This window comes from Felis catus, chromosome B4 (assembly GCF_018350175.1).
Source record: "Felis catus isolate Fca126 chromosome B4, F.catus_Fca126_mat1.0, whole genome shotgun sequence".
NCBI lineage: Eukaryota > Metazoa > Chordata > Mammalia > Carnivora > Felidae > Felis > Felis catus.
In genome coordinates, this window is record NC_058374.1 from 92,750,143 (window position 1) to 92,772,533 (window position 22,391).

General features: G+C 43.7%; 2 long non-coding RNA genes across 2 annotated transcripts; one reads left to right on the plus strand and one right to left on the minus strand.

The window, feature by feature from the left end:
* Window positions 1-310: 310 nt before the first annotated feature.
* On the minus strand, window positions 311-3,298 carry LOC123386634. The gene is made up of 2 exons (XR_006600844.1): window positions 3,150-3,298; window positions 311-2,759 (listed from the first exon to the last, which is right to left on the minus strand). It is a non-coding gene; the product is annotated as an uncharacterized LOC123386634 (long non-coding RNA).
* Window positions 3,299-3,353: 55 nt separating this feature from the next.
* LOC109501975 lies at window positions 3,354-3,768 on the plus strand. The gene is made up of 2 exons (XR_002160296.2): window positions 3,354-3,440; window positions 3,626-3,768. It is a non-coding gene; the product is annotated as an uncharacterized LOC109501975 (long non-coding RNA).
* The last annotated feature ends 18,623 nt before the right edge of the window (window positions 3,769-22,391 follow it).

Here is a 22,391-nt window from a genome sequence, read left to right on the forward strand (position 1 = left end):
CACACGCACACACACACACACACACACACACACACCGTCCCACCCCGGGTAAATATTATTCTGACTTCTAAAACCACGGATTACTTTAGCTTGTTATGTTTAGTTTATTCTCATTCCTGCATATTATTCTCCTGTATTAATGAATATACCATTATTTGTGTATCCACTCTACTGTTGGATATTTGGGCTGTTTCCAGTTTGGGAATATTATAAATAATACTACTGCATTTGATATTCTTGTACGTACCATTTGTTGGACATATGCATGCATTGTGTATACACTCCGGACTGAAATTGCCAAGTATAAGGCTTGGGTATAATCAGTTTTAATACACGCTAACAGCTTTCCAAAGCAGTAACAATTTGCACTGTGTGCAAAGTATGAGAGATCTGGTTGCTGTACATTGTGGTTGCTCCACAGCGTATGAGAGATCGACATTGTCTCATCTCTCTCACTTTAGCCACTTTGGAGATCTGCTAGGGCATCTCCTTTCTGATGTTAATCTGCGTTTCCCTAGTGACTGACTAATGCAGTCCAATGCCTTTTTATATGTTTATCTTCTGTTTGGATATCTTCTCTTTTGAAGTATCTATTTTGACTTTTGCCCATTTTTGTATTGAGTTCTCTTCCTTTTTCTTACTGACTTGAAGGAGTGCTCTTTACAGTCCAGATAGTAAGAGACCTTTTACAGGAATATGTATTGAAACTCTCTTCTACTGGTCTCTGGCTTATCTTTTCACTCTCAGTGGTATTGGAAGAATTGATGTTCTTCATTTTAATGGAATCCAATTGATCAATACTTTTTCCCTTTATGGTTACTGCTTTTTTGTGTCTTAAGAAATCTTTGCCTGAGGCTGTTCTTGGGGAGGCAGCTAGTACAAGACTGGGAAATTGTTATGCACTCTGTTGCCTGGACCAGCAAACAGTACAGTCAGGAGAGCAAATGGTGTCCCCAAGAAACCAAAGGGCAAGATGCCTATTCATGCTCTCTTTGTGAAGATATGCTGGGAGGGACATATGAAGAAAAATCCAGAGACTCCTGTGAACTATGCATTCTCCAAATGCTCTGGGAGGTGAAATACAGTATGTGGGAGAGAGAAATGCGAATCTGATGAAATGGTAAAGGGCACGATGATCAGGAAAGGAAGGTCAGTGACCAGCTAAGGGAGACAAGAAGAAAGATCATAATATCCCAAATGTTTTCATACCCCATCTGGCTTCCTCCTTTTCTACTTAGACCTCTGTGCAAGATCAAATCTACACACCCAGGCATTTTCATTGAGGATGTGGCCAAAAAGCTGGTGATATGTTACGGTATGCAGGATTCCTAGAATTCCTCCACAAAGATATTCTACCTTAATCCCTGGAACCTATGGATGCGATGAGACGTCACTCACAATGTGATTGTGTTCTATGGCAGAGTTGGTCTTAAAACAGGAGATTATCTGGATGGGCATGATGTAACCAAGAAAACCTTTCCAAGCAGAGACCTTTCTCCAGCAGGTGGAAGAGGAAGTCAGAGAGATTTGAGGAATAAAGGGGGTTTGCCTTCAAGATGTAGGAGGCTACCTGAAAGGAACCCAGGAAACTTTACAGAGCTGAGAGAGGGCTCTGGCCAAGAGCCATCAAGGAAACAGGGTCCTCAGTCCTACACCCACAAGGAAATGAATTCTGTCAGCCACTTGAAGGAGCCTGGAAGTGATGTCTACTCAGAGCCTGCAGATGAGGATTCAGGTTGGCTGATAACTGGATTTCAGCCTTGTGATTCCCTGAGCAGGGATCCTAGTCATAACATACCAGACTTCTGGTCTACACAACTGTGAGCTGATCAACGGGTGCTGCTTTGAACTGCAAAGTTTGTAGGAATTTGTGACACAGTGCTAGAAAACAAAGGATGCGGAATAATTTGAGTGGTACTGAGAAGCCCCCTTATAATGAGGCAACAAAGTTGAAGGAGATGAGTGAGAACGATGTTGTCAAACAATCTAAAGGAAAATGGGAAGAAGGGGCCATCTAACATTCCCTGGGAAAAAGGGTGCAGGAGGGCGATGAAGAGTATGAGAAAGCGGTAAGAGGATGAGGAGGAGAATAACTAATAAAACCTGTGAAGTGACCCACCTCCTCTCTGAGAAGGTGTCTGCGGCTCTCCTTGAGTTTGGTTCCACAACTGGAAATGGTCACACCGGAGTTTTTGAAGTGCTCTAGACATTGCAGGTGGTTTCCCGGAAATGCTTATGGATGTCAAGAGCACCCGAAAGTCCCATCAAAGGTGTTCATATTTATAAATGTTTTTAAAATAAAAAGACACTCTTTTGTTGTCCTCCTTCCATCAACTTGAGATTTGTGTGAATGGGCAGTTAAAACCTTCCTGGGGTGTAAAAAAAAAAAAATGTATTTGGAAGGTAGTGCTATCCGTTAGAAATCCTGTTAGGAACCGTAGAACTCTAGTTTGCTAAAAGGACACAACAGACTAGACCTCACGTGGTCCCCGCTGGGTAGTGTAATGTGGGAGGTTGCACCTCGTGTGGGGGGTCCGGGGACGAGGACAAACCTGCGGATGCTGCTTCAGGTTGTCTTTTTCCACAGAGTGCCAACATCCCGCAGACGTTCTTAGTCGTGGAAAGGGGCTATCGGCCGGCAGGAGACGTGTTCTGGTTCTTTTGGTGAAATCTGGTAGTTTGAAAACGAACTGGACAACTCTTCATTGTCGGAAAAGTGACCAGCCACTGCCTCCATGAAAGCGCAGAAGCCATCTGACCTTAAAACACAATTCGCAACGTTGTGTTATTTATTATTTATTTTTTTCACTACGTTGAGAATGCGCAGACTTTCTTTTCGTGTAAATGTTTCCACTGAAGCATAATGTAATACAGACGAGTGCATGCACAGCCGGCATGGAGCCTTACAAGCTTTCATAAAGTGAACACACCTGCGTGACCACCAGCCAGGACGAGCCCCCCCCCCCCCCTTCATTCAGGCCCCCTCTCCGGTTACAGCAGCCCCTTCTCGCCAAAGATAACCTCACTTCTCACTCTTAATATGACAGTTTTCGATTTCTCCCAGAATGCTGAGATGTTTTCGAAGCAAAATGGAGTATTACACTTTTTTAACTAGGAGGCGGGGGGGGGGGGGGGGGGAGAAATTTTACCTCAAGTTCAGGGAGACCTTTTCCTGTTTCCTTTGAGAAGTTTCAGTCTTAACCTTTCCCACCTTGGTCTTGACCCATCTAATTTAATTTCCGGTATGGTGTGAGGCCGGGTAACAGCCCAACCCTGGCCCAATCGAGAGCGCCGCGTCCCCACCCGGCCCCGCCCCTCGGCTGGTCCCGAACTCCCGTTTTGCTCTCGCGAGACGCTGCTCGGAGGCCGGCTGCGTCTCTTTGGGTCTGTGCTCTTCCTGTGTCCCCGTTTGAGGACTTGTCTTCAAGGGAAATGCAGCTGTGTGTTTGCGTCCCAGCCCTTGTATCTTTTAGAAATGCTTGGTTTCTCTGTCCTCAGTTTCTCAGCGTCTGCCGAGACCAAGAAGGGAGGACTGTCCACAGGCTCGGGGCTGCGGAGTCGGCTCTCCTCTTGGAGGGCCCCACGCTCTTTTTAGCGCTGACAGTTCTCCACTTTCTTCCAGCAGGCGATACCCGCCATGAAGTTGACCTTTCTCGTTTTGCTGGAGGGAAGGGCCGGTCAGCTGCAAGTTACTACGCACGCACACATCACTTACGACAACAGATACGTTTTTCACTGTACTTGTGATAAAATTATGAAGGAAAGCAAGCCCGCGTGTCCTACTATATTAAGAGGGAATATGAGGAGCCTCTGGTTTAAAAGTTCAGTCGGTGTGTTGATTTGACACATTTACGTATTACGATATGATTACCCTGGGAACATTGGCGAATACCTCCATCCCATCGCATAATTATCACTTCTTTTTTTGTGGTGAGAACATTTACGATCTAGTCTCTTGGCAACTTTGAAGTGTAGAAGACCGTATTGTGGACTGTAATCACCATGCTGTGCGTTCGATCTCTCGAACTTGCTCATTTTCTGGTTGCTGAGTTCAAACCCTTCCACATCTCCTCAATTCTTTCACCCCCTAGGCCCCGGTAACCACCATTCTACTCTTTCTATGACTTGGGGTTTTTTAGATTCTAGATGTAAGTAACAGTATACAGTCTTTCCCTGTCTGACTTATCTCACTTCACGTGACGCCCTTAATTTCCATTTCTCCACATCCTCTCCAACACTTGTTTTCTCTGCTCTTCCTCTTGATAGTCATTCTAACAGGTGTGAGGTGATAGCCTACTGTGATTTTGATTTGTATTTCCTGATGATTAGTAATGTTGAGCGTCTTTTCATGCGACTGTTGGCCATTTAGATGTTTTCTTTGGGAAAATGTCCACTTAGTTCCTCTGCCCATTTTTAAATTGGATGGTTTGGTGGGGTTTTTTTTGCTATTGAATTGCATGAGTTCCTTATATATTTTGGATATTAACCCGTTATCAGATATATGGTTTGCACATTTTTTCTTCCATTCCATAGGAATTTTGTTGATGGTTTCTCGCACTGTGCTGAGCTTTTTAGTTTGATCACTGTCTTCTATAGAAGCTGCTATAATTTCTCTAAGCACACCTGAGCCCTGAGCACATCAACAGTGTATTAGCAGAAGAAGCCAGCAGCTTAACATGTAATCCCACTTTCCCCATCAGTCCTTCATTTGGAACAAGTAATTTAGCCTCTCAAAGTCCCAATTTCCCTGATCCTGGCATTTCTTCTTCACCTTAAGAGCAGGATCCTATCTTTTAAGTGCTTTAAACCCTTGGAACAAAATGCAGTCTCTCACTGACTTGGGTAGTTTGAAAAGAGGTGCCACTGAAAAAAATGTTAACTTCTTTAAAATGGTGAATATATGCTTGAAAATCAAGACAGTATTTTTTTTTTAAGGTAGGGAGGAAGCAAAAGAAATTCCCATAAAGCTACATACGACCCAAAAGGTACTGAGAGACAATCCCTAGAGAGAGGATATCTAAGGCAAATGTCACTGCCTTCACACAATTTCTTCTATGGTTGCTTCCAACTCCACTCCAGCAGCTGGAATATGGCCACAGATTTGTAGAAGAACTCCTTTGTAGGAATGGTAGTTAAAAGCCAACAATTAATATTATCATATGGATAAAGGCTGAGCTTATCTTGATAATATCCTGGGATGGATATTCAATGGAGTTCAGGGCACTTTGTTTCGTGCTTAAATTTGCAACTGACAATGTCTAGTGATCAAGAAAGTTTTCAAAAACAAAGCTGAGGAATGGATGAAGGCCAAGGAGTGAGTGGGATGATCCTTAGGTAAAGAGAAGGATGTGCTTGCTTCCTGGCAGCTGGCCTCCAGCTGATGAAACTGTAATACTGTACCGACTTCAGCCAGGTCACGATCTCGCGGTCCGTGAGTTCGAGCCCCGCGTCGGGCTCTGGGCTGATGGCTCAGAGCCTGGAGCCTGTTTCCGATTCTGTGTCTCCCTCTCTCTCTGCCCCTCCCCCGTTCATGCTCTGTCTCTCTCTGTCCCAAAAATAAATAAACGTTGAAAAAAAAAAGAAACTGTAATACTGTAGGACAGTCAGGGACCTCAGCAAATCTGAGTGATCACCCCTTTGGGAAAAAATACATGCATAATTAATTGAAATTCCCTTCTAAAGCAGGGTCAGAAGAAAATGAATGTTGTCAAAGGGGAGCCAACACCAAGAGATAACCTCAGCTAATAGAGGATGTGATGGCTCAGAAGATAAACAAAATAAAGTGTAGGAGAACTGCAAGAAAAACAAATGAAGGGAAATAGGGAGGGAATCAAACACAGGATGAATTGGAAGGAAGTGACTACTTGGGGACAAGCCAGGGGAAAATATGGAAAAAAATAAAAGAGCTTACTTCTCTGGTGGAGGATGATGAAAATGGGGGAGACTCTGCAGGTGTGGGTGCGGGAGGAATATGGGAAATCTCTGTACCTTATGTTCAATTTCACTGTGGGCCAAAGACTGCTCTAAAAAAATAAAACTAAATCTTTAAAAAAAAAAAAAAAGGAACTTAGAAAAAGCCAATCACACACAACACTGATTGCTGGGGTTGGAGGAGGAGTGTTGGCATTCATTAGAAAAGCATCTTATTCAAAGGCCTGGACCTTGATCTCTTTTTGATTTAGCAGTAGGGACAACTCTCTTGGGATTTGGGCTCAAGGGGGGGGGGGGGGGGGGGGGAAGAAAACACAGAAACAGCCATGCTGAACAGAGAAAGGCCACAAACAGGGGAGCGGACAAACTACCACAGGAAGTCTCTCAAGAGGGTCCCTCTCTTTCTCTATCCTTAGAGTTCTACCCCTACTCCTTCATATCCTCTCCTTCATGTTTTGCCATGCTTCTTCATTCTTTCATGAGACTGTCCCACTGGTCACTTCTGTTACTTTATACTCCTCATCCAATAGGAAATAGGATAATAGCAATAAAAGCAAAGGTTGATGATAACATATATTATTATATATTACATGTATTATATAATTTATAATATGTACCATTGCATATTATATATCTTAGTACGTATTACTATTGAGGATAAGCATATACCATTCTCAAAAGTCTTCTTTTGACTCCAGATCTGAGTTTTATCTTGGCACTTGAAGGCTCATAGTATTTTAAAAGACATTCTAACTCTTGCTGGATCTCAGAATACCCATTTCTGAACTTGTACAATTGCTATGTTACCATTATTTTCAAGTACATATTTCCTACATTATAGTACAATGAAACTGTCAAGCAAGTTATAAATATAATGATACTTTGTACTTTTAAGTATTGTATTCCTGGAGCCAGAATTTCCCAAGCTTCCTTGCAAGCCAGACAAGTACTATGTATTTGCAATTTTATAGCTGAGAAAACTGAAGTATAGAGAAGTTACGAGCTTGAGCCAGTGCCTTACAGCAAGTCAGAAATAAAACTGGAATTTAAGAGAAATAAGTCACACTCAACATTGGATTTCCTGTACAGAGAAACATGAAATAAGAAGGAAAAATTACAAATTAGGGCTGTGAAAGTTTTTAATCAAGTTTATATATTTATCAGTTAAAAGCTAATATTTCATAAGCAATGACATTTAAGAGTACTACTAATAAAGAATAATGTGGTTTTGGGGCGCCTGGGTGGCGCAGTCGGTTAAGCGTCCGACTTCAGCCAGGTCACGATCTCGCGGTCCGTGAGTTCGAGCCCCGCGTCAGGCTCTGGGCTGATGGCTCAGAGCCTGGAGCCTGTTTCCGATTCTGTGTCTCCCTCTCTCTCTGCCCCTCCCCCGTTCATGCTCTGTCTCTCTGTCCCAAAACTAAATAAACGTTGAAAAAAAAATTTTTTAAAAAGAATAATGTGGTTTTATTTTCGTAACTTGCTTCTTGATTGCTGATGAAAATTTGTCATAAAAACATAAATTTTCATGCTTTTAGTGCAAGTGTGGAGAAAATGAAGTGAGCTTAAAAAACAATTATTAAATTTGTTTCATTCAGGTGTGGATTTACGCTGGCAGATTCCATGTTATCATCTAGCTTTGGGGGAGATGAGAAATCAGTTAAAATGATGTCTGTAATTTTCAAGGGTCCTTTAAGCTGCTATTAAAGGTAAAGCTGCATGCTTTAGATTAAAAAAGACTTTGTCAACAGTCAAAAACATAGGGCATTTGCTTCAAATTCCTAGATCTTACAGTTAGGCAAACCCAAGCATGAGATTGCTAGGCTAACTGGCATTCCAATCCGGAAACTGCTAGAGAACTAAAGTCTGATGCTATTGTGGAAGGGTGGGGAGGGCAGGGAGGGGTGGTGAGTAGCGATTTGGAATATGGAATTTGGTCTGGGGTTTGCTCCGAGGTTGTGTCAGACCCACCCAATCAGTGCAGTGTGGCAGTGCCCCACCTGTCACCTTCCAGCTTTCACTAGTGAATTGCTGGGCTGCACCCACGAAATTCTGCACCTCTTTGTAATGCACAACGCCTAGCACTAGGCTGTGTTGATTTCCTGGAAAGGATATCAGATTTGAGGTGAGATGACCCACATCTCAATCCCGTGCGGGCTGAGTGGCTTTGAAGGAGTCACTGACCTTTTTGGACCCCAGTTTGTCTTCTATACAAGAGGGATAACAGTATCTCACAGAATTCTTTCTCTGTGTCACACTGATGCCTTCTGCTTCTATCTCTCTTTTGCTTCTAGCACTTAACTCCTGAGAGCTCTTTTAACAAGCTACAAAATATATACTGTCATTGGAGCTGGCTCAGGTCACAGGCCTCTGTGCTAAGTTTAATGCTCTGCTGTTGTCTTCAAGTTCTTAATTTTCAAACACATAGCTTGAATTTTCCATTTTGCACTAAGCACTACAAATTATGTAGTCAGGGCTACCCATTACCTTTTTCTAACTTGTGAAAAAAATGCCTGATTTTGGAATTTCTTGGAATTTGCTTCATTCCAAATCATCTGCTTTGAGTATCCCTATGTAGCACGTAGTTATAAATTACTATTTTTGGTTAAAATAGTTTGTATTCAATATATGGTTTATACGTGTGTGTGCTTTCCTGATAAAGCAAAAAGCAATATTCTGACCCAATGATTGATTCTCTCTAGACTATTTATATCCTGAATTTCTTTAAAAAAATTTTTTTTATTATTTATTTTTGAGAGAGAGAGAGAGAGAGAGAGAGCAGGGGAGAGCATAGAGAGGGAGACACAGAATTTGAAGCAGGCTCCAGGCTCCAAGCTGTCAGTACAGAACCTGATGCAGGGTTCGAACTCACAAACCGTGAAATCATGACCTGAGCCGAAGTTGAACACTTAACTGACTGAGCCACCCAGGCACCCCTAGATTCTGAATTTCTGGAGGTAATACATTTTGTATTTTTGTCCTAGTGCCTGGCACATTGAGAATACTCAACAAAAGGTAGTGGAACGTATGTATATCATATATACTCTATCAGTCTGTTGTGAGAGACAGTCTCTTTGGATGATGAAAGCATCCTTACAGGGTGATTTATGGTTTTATTTCCTTTATTGTGGCTTATTGTTGTTGAGGGTATTTGATTTTCAAAATACCAGTTGCTGTATCTTTCTTCAAGTACTTAAAAAAATTTTTTTTAATGTTTATTTACTTTTGAGAGAGAGACAGACAGAGCACGAGCGGGGGAGGGGCAGAGAGAGCTGGAGACACAGAATCCGAAGCAGGCTCCAGGCTCCGAGCTGTCAGCGCAGAGCCCACCACGGGGCTTGAACTCACAAACTGTGAGATCATCACCTGAGCTGAAGTCGGACACTCAACTGACCGAGCCACCCGGGTACCCCATCTTCAAGTACTTTTTAATGTGTCCCTTAAAATCTTTGACTCTCTAGGAAAAAATGCAAATATACTTACTGTTTTATTCCCAATTATAATAGAGTCAAACCTGATATTTTTGTTAAAGCAAGTTGGGTTGTTTGACTTTTGGGGGGTATGTTATATGGTGATGAAATGACAATCAAATGATTTTAGAGTACAAAGTTGGTTTAGCTCATGGGTTTCAGGTATACATTTGGGAGAGGTGGGCATTTCTGCAGGGGGAAGCAGTAGTAACAAATCAGAAGGCAGAGCTTGTATTAGTTGCCTATTGCTACATAAAAACTTGCTCTGAAACACATCAGCCTAAGACAACATTTATCTTTCCCATAGTTTTGGGGGGAGGGGCAGGAATCTACGAGGAATTTAACTAAGTTGTCCTGACTCAGGGTGTCCTACAAAGCTGCAGTCATCTGAAGGCTTGACTGGGGCTGGAGGATCTGTTTCCAAGAAGGCTCACTCAAGGCTGTTGGCTGGAGGCTTTGGTTCCTCTCTATGTGGCCTTTCTACGGGGCTGCTTGAGGGTCCTTAAGATACGGCCACTGACTTCCACCAGAGCAAATTACCCAAGAGTCCAAGGTCAAGGTGTCAGCATGGTCTTATTCTGGTGAAGACTCTCTTCTGGGTTCATAGCCACCAGCTGCTCACATGGTGGAAGGGGTGAGAGATGTCTGTGGGTTTTGTTTTGTTTTTTTACAAGAATACTGATACCATTCATGAGGGTTCTATCCTCCTAACCTAAACACCTTCCCAAAGCCCCACTTCCTAACACCCTTACATTGGCATTTGGATTTCAACATATGAATTTGGGGGAGGGGGCACAAAATGTTCAGACCATAGCAGAGATCCGATGTGGGAGGGGATTATTAGAAGGTGTGAGTATCAGAGGTGGGAATCAATGGGGACTATCTTGGAGACTGACTACCACAGAGTTGGTGGGTAAGTATTAGCCTTTTCCCTGAGTTCCACCTAAAGTCAGCTGCAAAAGAGGGGCAATTCACAATGTTTGGCTTTTTAGGAGCCCTGCACAGCAGTCTAAAGGCCGGTTTCCCAGACTCAGGTTTATTTTCAAGTCTAGTCAATACATTTTTATTAGATACTGAATCAGGGGCTGCATTTTACAACCTTGGAAGAACAAGCATCCATGTAAATGACGCCATTTGAAGTGGCCCTACTGGGGCGCCTGGGTGGCGCAGTCGGTTAAGCGTCCGACTTCAGCCAGGTCACGATCTCGCGGTCTGTGAGTTCGAGCCCCACGTCAGGCTCTGGGCTGATGGCTCGGAGCCTGGAGCCTGTTTCCGATTCTGTGTCTCCCTCTCTCTCTGCCCCTCCCGCGTTCATGCTCTGTCTCTCTCTGTCCCAAAAATAAATAAATGTTGAAAAAAAAAATTAAAAAAAAAATGCTACCATCTTCTGCTCAGAGGGATGGCAAGATGGAGGAAAATGGGGACAGTGATGGTGTTTTGGGGTGTATGGACATGAGCGAGCCAAAGCTAGGGCAGAAGATTGAATGTACCGATAGGTTTGGAGGTAGTTTGTGGAGAATATGTGCTGTGCACATTATCATCAGGGTTCCACCTCAGGTTATCAATGTCTTAGTGACAGACGGGAGAATGCAACACAGGCTCCCTGAAACCCATGCCATTTGGGGGAATATGGATGCTAAACCTCTCTTCTGACATTTCCTGGCTAGAGTTTAACTGAAGCAAAGCTATCTTTAGTGCCCAGTGGGAGAAAGTGAATTAAAGTCTCCCCATGCTGTTATTCATCAGTTTCTCTACAATTATCATTGTAAGACCAAGTTATCAAAGAAATTCCAAGACTTTCCTCAGTGGTGCCAACATGGGGTGAGGAAAGAGACTCAACACTTAAGAGAAAAGTTGAAGAGGTTAAAGCTTTGGGAGACAGAGACAACTCAGCCTGAGAACTCTGAGGACCTTGCCTTGAAGGAGAGTGTGTGTGTGTGTGTGTGTGTGTGTGTGTGTGTGTGTGTTGGGGGGTGTTCAGTCAACAAAAGGAATCCTAAATAGCTTTGCTTTTGCTGTGTATGTGGAATGAAATAGCTTTTCCCCCCTGTTTTTCTTCTTTTTTGGAAAAATTGATTCTAAAGATGACAAAGAAAATTATAAGCTTCCTAAGGAAGAAGGATTGGAAATTAGTCTCAAAACAACTTTGTAATTATGTCTGTGTATTTTAGGTGTTTTGCCTTAAACTGAAGGTAGCCATCATTATGCTATGATGTCAGCTTAGTTCTATTATCAACACAAACGTGCACACTATATTACAGAAGGTGGGTTCAGTTATGACTTCTTTATTAGACTTAAGAAACAGGACATAAAGGAATATTCCCGGAGATGATTGAGGTGAAGTACCTGAACTAGTCACCACTTGCAGTTCCTCTTCTAGTATGTGATTACGTAGACCAGGGAAAGAGAATTCCTTAGAAAATTCTCCTCATCTAGGACAATTCCTTACACTTCTCATTTTGCAGACATCTGAGAGGAAAACAGAGCAAAAAGAAAGCTCTTTGCTCACCTAGTGTAGGAGTATGAACGAAACTCTCTAGTCTACATCATTTGTATGTTACACCCTCTGGGACTATAAATTACTTACACAAAAAAGTAGGAATGAAAGATGGAGAATTAACCCCCTTTGTTTACTCCCTGTAACAAGCCATCAGATAATTAAAATCACAACAATCTTTGTCCCACTGGCAGCTCCATTTATCCGAGTGTGTAAATCATCCTGTCACCTCTTCACCTTACCTTGCCAGGGCAATAAGAATTTAATTACATCCAAATGTCTCGGATGCATTTGCTTGCTTCGTTCTGCCTTACACTCAGAGCAAAGATAAGGCCTGGCAGTTCTTTCTTTCTTTCTTTCTTTCTTTTTCCTTTTCTTTCTTTCTTTTTCCTTTTCTTTCTTTCTTTCTTTTTCCTTTTCTTTCTTTCTTTCTTTCTTTCTTCTCTTCTTTCTTCTTTCTTTCTTTCTTTCTTTCTTTTTCCTTTTCTTTCTTTCTTTCTTTCTTTCTTTCTTTCTTCTCTTCTCTTCTCTTCTCTTCTCTTCTCTTCTCTTCTCTTCTTTCTTCTTTCTTTCTCTCTCTCTCTCTCTCTCTCTTTCTTTCTTTTTCTTTCTTTCTTTTTTGAGGGTGGGGGAGAGAGAGAGTGAGAGAGAAAACAAATGGGGGAGGGGAAAGGGAGAGGAAGAGAGAGAATCCCAAGCAGGCTTCATACCCAGTGCACAGAGCCCGATAAGGTTTCCGTCTCGTGACCGTGAGATCATGACCTGAGCCGAAATCAAGAGTCAGACGCTGAAGCGACTGAACTACCACCCAGGTGCCCCAGTTCTTTTTTATTTCTTAAACCCAAAGTTGAGCATCCCATAAATGCAAAACACTTCCAAAATATATAGCAAGAAAATGAATGTATGTTACATTTAGATCAAACATGAGATCCTAGGACAATTTTAGAAACATTTTGGAAGTTGAGGAAGTAGAAAGAAGAATGTTTATTTATTCGTAGGACTTATGCAGCTTACCTACAAGAAATTTCAAATAATTCTTCTCAAAACAAGAACATGTGCCCAATACGTTCCATCACGAGTTGTAAATGTGAGTTTGGGAAGGTAGAAAGTCACACAGGGTGAGACTCTTCCTGGCATTCATGAAGAAGAAGGTGTTAAGACAGTCAAATCCGATGAGAGTTCCATAGGGCGTTGACCTTTGTAAATTCTAGTTCTGATGGCAATGGCCGCCTCTCCTTATAATTTGATTGTGTCTGATCGCCACAGTCCTGGGGGTACACAGGCTTCTCTCTGGTCTGACTGAAGTACTTCCCTGAAGACAAGAAGTTGGAGCAGCTCCCAGAGCGGGAAGCCCAGCCTGATAGAACTCTTGCATTCCAAGTATGGCAGATATGTGTTATCATCCCCCAGAAGACTCTCCCCTACCTGTGGCTAGGTATAATCTTGTGACTAAATTCTAACAAGAGAGATGTCAGTAAAAAGGTTGTAAGCTTCTGAGTACCTTTCCTGAAAGATAGCTACTGTGTACCCTCGAGTTCATTACACTTTTGTAATTACTCTTTGTCCCTTCTTCTATTTGGGACTGGAAGGTAAACCTCGTGGATGACCCCCACTCTAGTAGTGATGTCCAAGAGGAAGACTAGAGGAATTTGAAGTCTTGAGGACTTCGTGAGCCTACTATTACAGCTCTATACCTCTTATACCTTCTAATTTCATTTAGGTGAGAGAGAAATACATTTCTATCTCATTTAAGTCACTGCTACCTTGAGTTTTCTGTAACTTGTGGCTAAAGGTAAAAGGTAGGTAAAAGGTGAGATTCAGTTGTTTGTTTTTGCCAGTTTTGAATACATCAGTGACAATCCCAAGAGACTGACACCTGATAGGCACATGAGAGAGTACAGTTTTGTTGTAGGCCCATTCTTGGGATTCTAGGAGACTCTCCTGATCCATGCTAGTGGGGAGCTTGGAGTCACTCACAAGTTTTCCTTGGGACCAGACTACTCCTGGTAAATGTTAAGAATTTATAATGAAGAGTGGCATGTCAGCAACTCTTTAAATATGTGTGTGTTAAGACTAATTAGGAAGAGATGGGTAAAAATTAGAATAGGTTACGCTCTTCAGGGCGGTTATTTCCGAGAAGAGAAGTGAACTGAGAATCAACCACTGTTCCAAACGGTAGCTCCTCAAATGGTGTCAGCAAACACATGCGAGAGTTCGAGATTCTTTTGTGAGAATTAAACGATTATTATCCAAAATTTAAAAAGAGGGGAAATGGGAAGGGTACCGAACTTATTTAGACAAACTCAACCGCAATTTTTGCAATTATGGCGAAACCACAGTTCATTGCAATTATTTTGCAGCTTCTTGTGCCTGGAACTTCTTTTGTGCTCACGATAGTATGGTGTTTCAGTAGGCCTGGTTCTGTCTTAGTTCTTCTTTTGAGATATTTACTTGTCATTGGAACTCTCAGCCACATTTGACATCTCATCCTTGATTAGGACTCTATCTTATACATTGCTTCATCTAGCATAGGGGTTGGCAAGCTATGGTTCATAGGCCCAATTTTAGTTCAGGGGCTAAGAATGTTTTTTATGTTTGTAAATGGTTCAAAAAATTTAAAAAGGGATAACATTTTACGACAAGAAAAGTATCTGAAACTTACATGTTGGTGTCTATGAATAAAGTTTTATTTGAATGCAGCCATGTTTGTTTATTTACGTGTTGTCTATGGCTGTTTTCACACTATAATGGTGGAGTTAAAAGGTGCACCACAACCTGCGTGGCCTGCAAAGCCTAAAATAGTTAGTATCTGGCCCTTTACAGAGAAAGTTGGCTGAGTTCAGATCTAGCATAATGTGACACTTAGTTTTGGAATTCAGAAGCAGAATCATAGAATTCAAGAGTTGAAAGGGTATCAGAAAGCCTCTTGTCAACAACTCTGACACATCCCTCGCCAAAGTCAACAGTCAGCTATTCCATTCTTAGAAATAGTTACTTAAAAGGCAATTCTCGTGGTCATTAATTTTTCCTAGCTTTGCTCTCTGAGCATAGCCAGGGGTTGGCATGTAATAGGTGCTTTGAAATACTCAATTATTCAACAATTACTTAGCACTTTCTATGTGACGGCATTCTTCTCAATACTTTACAAGTAATTCATAGAACACTATAGGGTAGGCGCTGTAATTATCTTTACAGTGGAGGACACTGAGGCACAGGAAGGTTAATTCAGTTTTCCAAGGACACATAGCTTCCCAAGAGCTTAAGCTGGGACTGGAACTTACTCTGGCTCTGGATTTTGGGTTCTCTGCTGCCATTTACTGAAGCATGAATGGGTCAACATTTGATGGTTGCATTCTATGTGTCAGCCCTTCACTAGGTAGAGGTGGCTACCAAATTCCTAAAATATATGTATACAGTTCCTCCAAAAGCTGAAGCCATATAACGCTGCAATATGAGAAACAAGGGAGCATATAGTCTTGCTGTATTTTCTGTTTTTGTTATGTAGTTTTTTTTTTCACTTCTAGATACACTGAGGATAGTTACAGGATCTGGAAACCATCTACTATAAAGCAATGTTGAAAAATCTAGGGATATTTAACCTGGAGAAGAGAACTCTGGTTGGAAAATGACTGGGGCAGTTCTAAGCTTTCCATGACATTCATGAGATCTAGAGGAAGAAAGAGCATTATCTCCAATGCGTTAAGAAGAGCAAAGAGATTTAGTTCCTGGGAACCTCCAGCAACCCCCACCCCCTGTGTAAACCAGGGTTCTCCAAGAGCTGATATCAAGGTAGTATCATATGTGTTGAGCTTTTTGTTTTTTAAGCGTATTTATTTTGAGAGAAAGTGTGAGTGGGGGAAGGGCAGAGAGAGAGGAGATCTGAGAATCCCAAGCAGGCTTCATGCTGTCAGCTCAGAGCCCAATGCGAACCACAAGATTGTGACCTGAACCTAAGTCAAATGCTTAGAAAGCTGAACCACCCAGGCGCCCCGGTATGTGTCGGGCTTTCTTTTTTTTTTCTTTTTTTTTTCAAAATTTTTATTTATTTTTGGGACAGAGAGAGACAGAGCATGAACGGGGGAGGGGCAGAGAGAGAGGGAGACACAGAATCGGAAACAGGCTCCAGGCTCCGGGCCATCAGCCCAGAGCCCGACGCGGGGCTCGAACTCACGGACCGCGAGATCGTGACCTGGCTGAAGTCGGACGCTTAACCGACTGCGCCACCCAGGCGCCCCTTGTCGGGCTTTCTTAAGGGAAAATGCACTGTGAAAGGAAATAGGGAGCTGGGCAGGTGGAAAGAGCAGTGAGCCCCTGATGGAAGTCTCATGTGGAGTGAAAGAAAGAGGGAGAATGTGTTTTTTACTGCTGTGCAGTCTAAGCAGAAGCTTAGAAGAATCCTTTAGCTGAAATCAGCTGACAAAAGAGTTCAGAGTCTCCCAGAAACCAGTCTGTCTTAGTACCCTTAGGATCTGAAAACTTGGGGATGAAGTTCAAAGTGCAACACCGGGGGCCCCCGGTCAGTGACGAACCTGTGATGGGAAGTGTGTGAGATGCATTCTCACGGCCACTACATCTCTCCTCACGTCGTGTTGGTCAATTATTAAATCAGTCTTTGTGACGGGATTAAATGCCCTGATTGGCTGAGGGCCTGAAATTCATGAACCAATCACTCTGACCACTGCGATGGGATTTCCCAAAGGCCCATTAAGTCCACTGTCAAGGTGACCTTCCCCTCCACCTATGGGTGATGGGGAGGAGGGGCTAATACCTACATAAAAGTCTGTGTATCCTTAGGAAGGGGAAAGAGGAATAACATCTATGATTTTGCAGTTCATCCCCTGGGAGATGTGATTCCAAAACCTGTGCTTTGTCTGCACCACAGCATCTCTTACAATCTAGGGTGACCACAGTTTTTAAAAGTCGTGGTGTTTGGGGTAGGAGGGTGGGGATCAAAGTCAATGCCACTGAAAAATCCTTCTGTTATCTATGAAATATGTGTCGCCATGACTAGTGTCAGATCATTTCATAAATTGTTGATGAGCTGGCATCTTGCAGTAGAAATATAACAATCATGAGAGCCAGTATTTCTGGAGCAGTAAATATATCAGAGGGTTAAGAAACTTTCTAGAGAGCACAGCAAATAATTCAGTGGCTGATTGATAGCGAACGTGTAACGTTTCCTCCTCCTCCTCCTCCAATTCTTACTATGACTGTCTCTACTCCAGCTGTTGAAGGCTCTCAAGGCTGGCATGATGCCATCTGAGACAGCAAGTTGCCCTTAACATTCAGTCATTGCAGGTAGCCAAATACAACTAGGCGCTACGGAATTGCAGCATTTGGCTGACTTTGTAAAGAGAACTGTTTTACGCCTCCGTTGTGGCTGCTTGGCTATGCGCTGATAGGCACCAAGATCGTGTGGAGCTGGCGTTTTAGGGAACGAGTCGAGAGACAGACAAGGATCAGAATAAGGAGGGCCATGGAGAGAATTTCAGCGGTCATCTCAGTGACAAATCATTTGATTGCTGTAATCCCTACCGTGGGTAGGCCCTGCTTTTTAAAGAACGCAAATTAACAACACAGATAAAAGGGTGATTATCCACTTGAAAAGGCGTCATGAATTTACAGAGGGATTCACTATAAAAGTCCCTTCAATATCAATAAAATGCATTTGAAGTGCAATCCATTACATATCATACTTAATGGATTAAGGGCTATTCACATACATAACGTTTTGAAGAAATTTATTCAGGTAGCTTCAGCAAAATCAAATTTCAACACATTTTTAAATTTTTTTTTCAACGTTTATTTATTTTTGGGACAGAGAGAGACAGAGCATGAACGGGGGAGGGGCAGAGAGAGAGGGAGACACAGAATCGGAAGCAGGCTCCAGGCTCTGAGCCATCAGCCCAGAGCCCGACGCGGGGCGCGAACCCACGGACCGCGAGATCATGACCCGGCTGAAGTCGGACACTTAACCGACTGCGCCACCCAGGTGCCCCAAATTTCAACACATTTTGATGTCCATACTTTGAAGAAATACTCATTAAGGTCCTACTCTGTTCAAGGCACTATATATACTACCCTGTGCTAATACTTGGTCTGGGGTGGGGGGGTGGGGAGACCAAGACCCAAGTTCAGTAGGTCTGGGGGGGAGAGGCTCAGACTCTGGATTCCTAGCACGTTTTTAGACTACGCTTTGAGCAGCAAGGGCTTCTAGAAAATCAGGCTGGGAAATTAGGCAGAGACGGAGAGATGTGAGGCCTGGAGACTCCCAGCCCAATCCCCCTGATGGGTGAGCCTGCGGAGGCTGCTGGTCGCGCCCAGCCAGCGGGCAGGTCTCCCGGAGCATCGCGGCCCCCAGCGCTAACAGCCGCGTGCCCCCAGCTCCTTCGGTTGCTGCTGGACACTGGCTGTTGTAGTCGCTGCAGCTGGAATGAATTCCTAGTTGCAGAAATCGCTTCAGTCTCCAAGACCTGAGTGGGAGCCCCCCGCGGGCCAAGCCTGGGTAGGACACATCTGCGCTCTCTTCCTTGGAGGGAGAAAAGTCGCTATCTGCCTTTTCTGCTTCGGCAGCGGAAGGCAGGCCCTACTTCCCGCCATGACTCACAGCAAAATATTCCCCAAACTTAGTGAAGAGGTTCAGAGGCTGGGCAGCCAAAAAGAAAAAAAAAAAAAAAAAGATGAATATCCCCTGTGAACGACAGGAGTTTATGTGCAAAAAAGAAGTTGGTTCTGCAGCTCAGCTTTACGCCAGTCAAGGCACAGAGCTGAAATTCCCAGGAGCCGGGTGGGATAGCCTCGGGCCCACCGCTCCTCCCCCCAGCCTCGGATGGAAGCCGCGGGATCTCCTGGGTTACCTGCCACGATCCTTGGCCCTTATGTTACTTGGGGTACAAAACGTTCGGCGGTCCGACTCGCCTTTGCTCTATTTCACTTCTCATTTAACTGCAAATTTGTCTCGTGTCAGGAGTTTTTTTTTCTGGATTGGATGTGTGACGGTTGATGAACTCCCAAGCTATCTAGTTTACCTTCCTGATGGGATTTACAGGGTAATTTCTCCAATATTAAAAAAAATAAAGTTAGGGGCGCCTGGGTGGCGCAGTCGGTTAAGCGTCCGACTTCAGCCAGGTCACGATCTCGCGGTCCGTGAGTTCGAGCCCCGCGTCAGGCTCTGGGCTGATTGATGGCTCGGAGCCTGGAGCCTGTTTCCGATGCTGTGTCTCCCTCTCTCTCTGCCCCTCCCCCGTTCATGCTCTGTCTCTCTCTGTCCCAAAAATAAAAAAAAATAATAATAATAAAAAAATAAAGTTAAATCTTATGCTGTGGCTGAGAAGAATGAGAAATGTCAAAGTGTATGCCTGTTTGTTCCCCTTTTAGGCTCACTAGCCCCATCCACTGCTGTATGCTGGTTTTCATTAAAATGTGACATTTATCTTCCCAAAGTGAATTTGTCTTGCTCTGATAGGAATAGCAAAATGTCACAATTTACTGCAACAAAAGTAAATACAGGAAAAGACAAATGATAATTTTCAATGAAAACCATAATTTCAAAATAATGGGTTTCTTAAATATACAATACTCTAATAGAGGCAACGCTATTGTCATGAGAATTCAAATAAAATAAATTCTGATGTCTGGTGATGGGAATATATTGGACAAAGACGCTTGTTGCCAAAACACCGCAACGGAGACTTTTATTGCCACATATACTCTCCCATTAAGAGTCATAGAGGGGGGCGCGTGGGTGGCTCAGTCGGTTGAGCGTCCAACTTCAACTCAGGTCATGATCTCGCGGCTTGTGGGTTCGAGCCCCGCGTTGGGCTCTGTGCTGACAGCTCAGAGCCTGGAGCCTGCTTCTGATTCTGTCTCCCTCTCTCTCTACTCCTCCCCTGTTCATTCTCTCTCTTTCTCAAAAATGAATAAACATTAAAGAAAATGTAACAAAAAGAAAAAAAAGAAAGAAAAAAGTCATGTAGGGCAAGAATCACAGACATTTCTTGCCTTGGAAGTGAAGTTGGTAGCTTTCAACTTTGCTGGCTGAGACAGGGAAAAGGATGCCCAGGACAATCAGCCACTTGGTTGAATTCCCCCACTTAAAAAAAAAAAATTATTTATTTGAAAGAGAGAGAGGGTGCTTGGGGGAGAGGCAGAGGGAGAGAGAGGGAGAGAGAGAATCCCAAGCAGGCTCCGTGCTCAGTGCTGGAACCCGACATGGGGCTCGATCTCACAAACTGTGAGACCGTGACCTAAGCCGAAATCAAGAGTCGGACACTTAACCACCTGAGCCCAGGCACCCCTCAATTCCCCCAGTTTTGAATCAGATGTGAATACAGCCATCAGTAAAAGGGTCCAGCTGCTGGAGGGGCATGACTCCTCGATGCTGGACGGACTGTCACGGACCATGGGTTCCACACCACAGGGGAAGATAGAAGAGATCTTCACTCTTTTCTTCCCCGGAGAAAAGGAAAACACTGAGCCCGCCTAATTTAAAACCTGACCATGGATAATGTAAACATTTGCTTCATAGCTGCAGCAAAACAGAAACGTGTTGGTCTTGAGCTTCGAGGACCTGATTCGTTTTTATTCTGACACTCTTTCCCCATCTGAAGAATAAGAGGGTTGGAGTAAAAGATCACAAAGATTTTTTTCCTCCTTTAAGACTGCATGGTTCTCAAGCTGAGACTCATTTACCTCTACAGCATGCTCTGTTGGAACCAGAGGGGCGAGATTGGGAAGGGACCTCATCCACAGATGGGGGAGAGATAAATAAACTTTAAATAGACAGAAATAGCTGGAGAAGGGGCGCCTGGGTGGCGCAGTCGGTTAAGCGCCCGACTTCAGCCAGGTCACGATCTCGCGGTCCGGGAGTTCGAGCCCCGCGTCGGGCTCTGGGCTGATGGCTCAGAGCCTGGAGCCTGTTTCCGATCCTGTGTCTCCCTCTCTCTCTGCCCCTCCCCCGTTCATGCTCTGTCTCTCTCTGTCCCAAAAATAAATAAACGTTGAAAAAAAAAATTAAAAAAAAAAAAAGAAATAGCTGGAGAAAGAGGGACATAAGGAGAGGTCTTCGGGGGGTGGACATTAAGAGGACTTGTGGCCAAAATAAACCGTTGTTGCTTTTTCCGCTCCCTGAGGCTGTGGAAGGAGAGACGCTTTGACACAACCATTAGCTGACTGTCCTCAGCAGCTTCAACATACGTGTCTGACTGAGAGCGTCACATTAATTCAGCTGTGGGTGAAACGATTTTTGGATTACCGGTGGGGACAAGGGAAATCAAGTCCCACATTACAGTTTCTCTTCCATTGATCTTTAAGGCACTCCTTTTGAATGAAGGGCCAGCAATTCCTATACTTAGAGTTTGAAACAGGATTCAGAACCAGGGTAGGTAGACCTAAGAATCAGGAACCAAAAGGTAGCCCCAGCCACTGCTGTTAGGCGTCTAAGGGAAGGTGCCTGGCTTTTGTTTTTCAACATTTTTTTTTCCCAGTATGTTTAATAGGTTGAGAAAAAGAAGAGAAGAGCCTGGCTTTTTTTTTTTTTTTAATGATTTTATTTATTTTTGAGACAGAGAGAGACAGAGCATGAGCAGGGAAGGGGCAGAGAGAGAGGGAGACACAGAATCGGAAGCAGAGCCTGGCTTTTAACTAAAAAAGTAACAGTCAATTCTCCGATAGTTGAGACCCGGATTAGAATAGATTTACGCACTGGTTTTGGTTCTTCTTCTTTTGGTTTGAGTCGGGAAAGGGAGCAATACCTCCATATAATGCTTTGTAAAGCCCCACGGTGTGCCGGAGGCTTTCACACACATGACTTAGCATTTGCAAAAACTGTGAGATTGGTCCAGGATCCCTCATTTCGAACGTGAAGGTGGCCCCTCTGAGGGGTACATGAGCCTCGAGTTTACACAGGGGTCAGGCTCCGGGCTCCTCACTTCAAGCCAGGTGTGTGCAGAGCTGTTACTCAGCTTCCGGGCTCATCCGGAAGGAGCTTGGCTGTAAAAGGGGAATTACAGTTGGCTGAACCAAGGTCAAGACACCAGCAAAGGCCTGGAGCCATACTTGCCCAGCCTGGAGCCATCAACGTGTATTGGCACTGTGTGCCCTGTGTGGGGCAATGATGCGCATCATAGCTTTACCGGTTGAATAACCGAATGAGTGGTGGTGCGTGCAGAGTCTTGTCCAAAACAATGAATCTTCCTAAACACAAGAAATTGAAATGTTAACACAAGGAAAACCTTGGATTGAGACTAACGTGTTCCAGGAGTGTTCTGCAAGACGAGCAAACGTTTCTAATAAATTTTACCTTGATAAACGAGCGATGTCTTGCGATATGAGTAGTGTGTGACGTTGAATGTCACATGATCACCACCTGAGCCAATGGTTCTTGAAATTCGCTTTGAGGGGCGCCTGGGTGGCTCAGTAGGCTGAGCGTCCGACTTCCGCTCAGGTCATGATCTCGCAGTTCACGGGTTCGAGCCCCGCATCAGGCTCTGCCGATG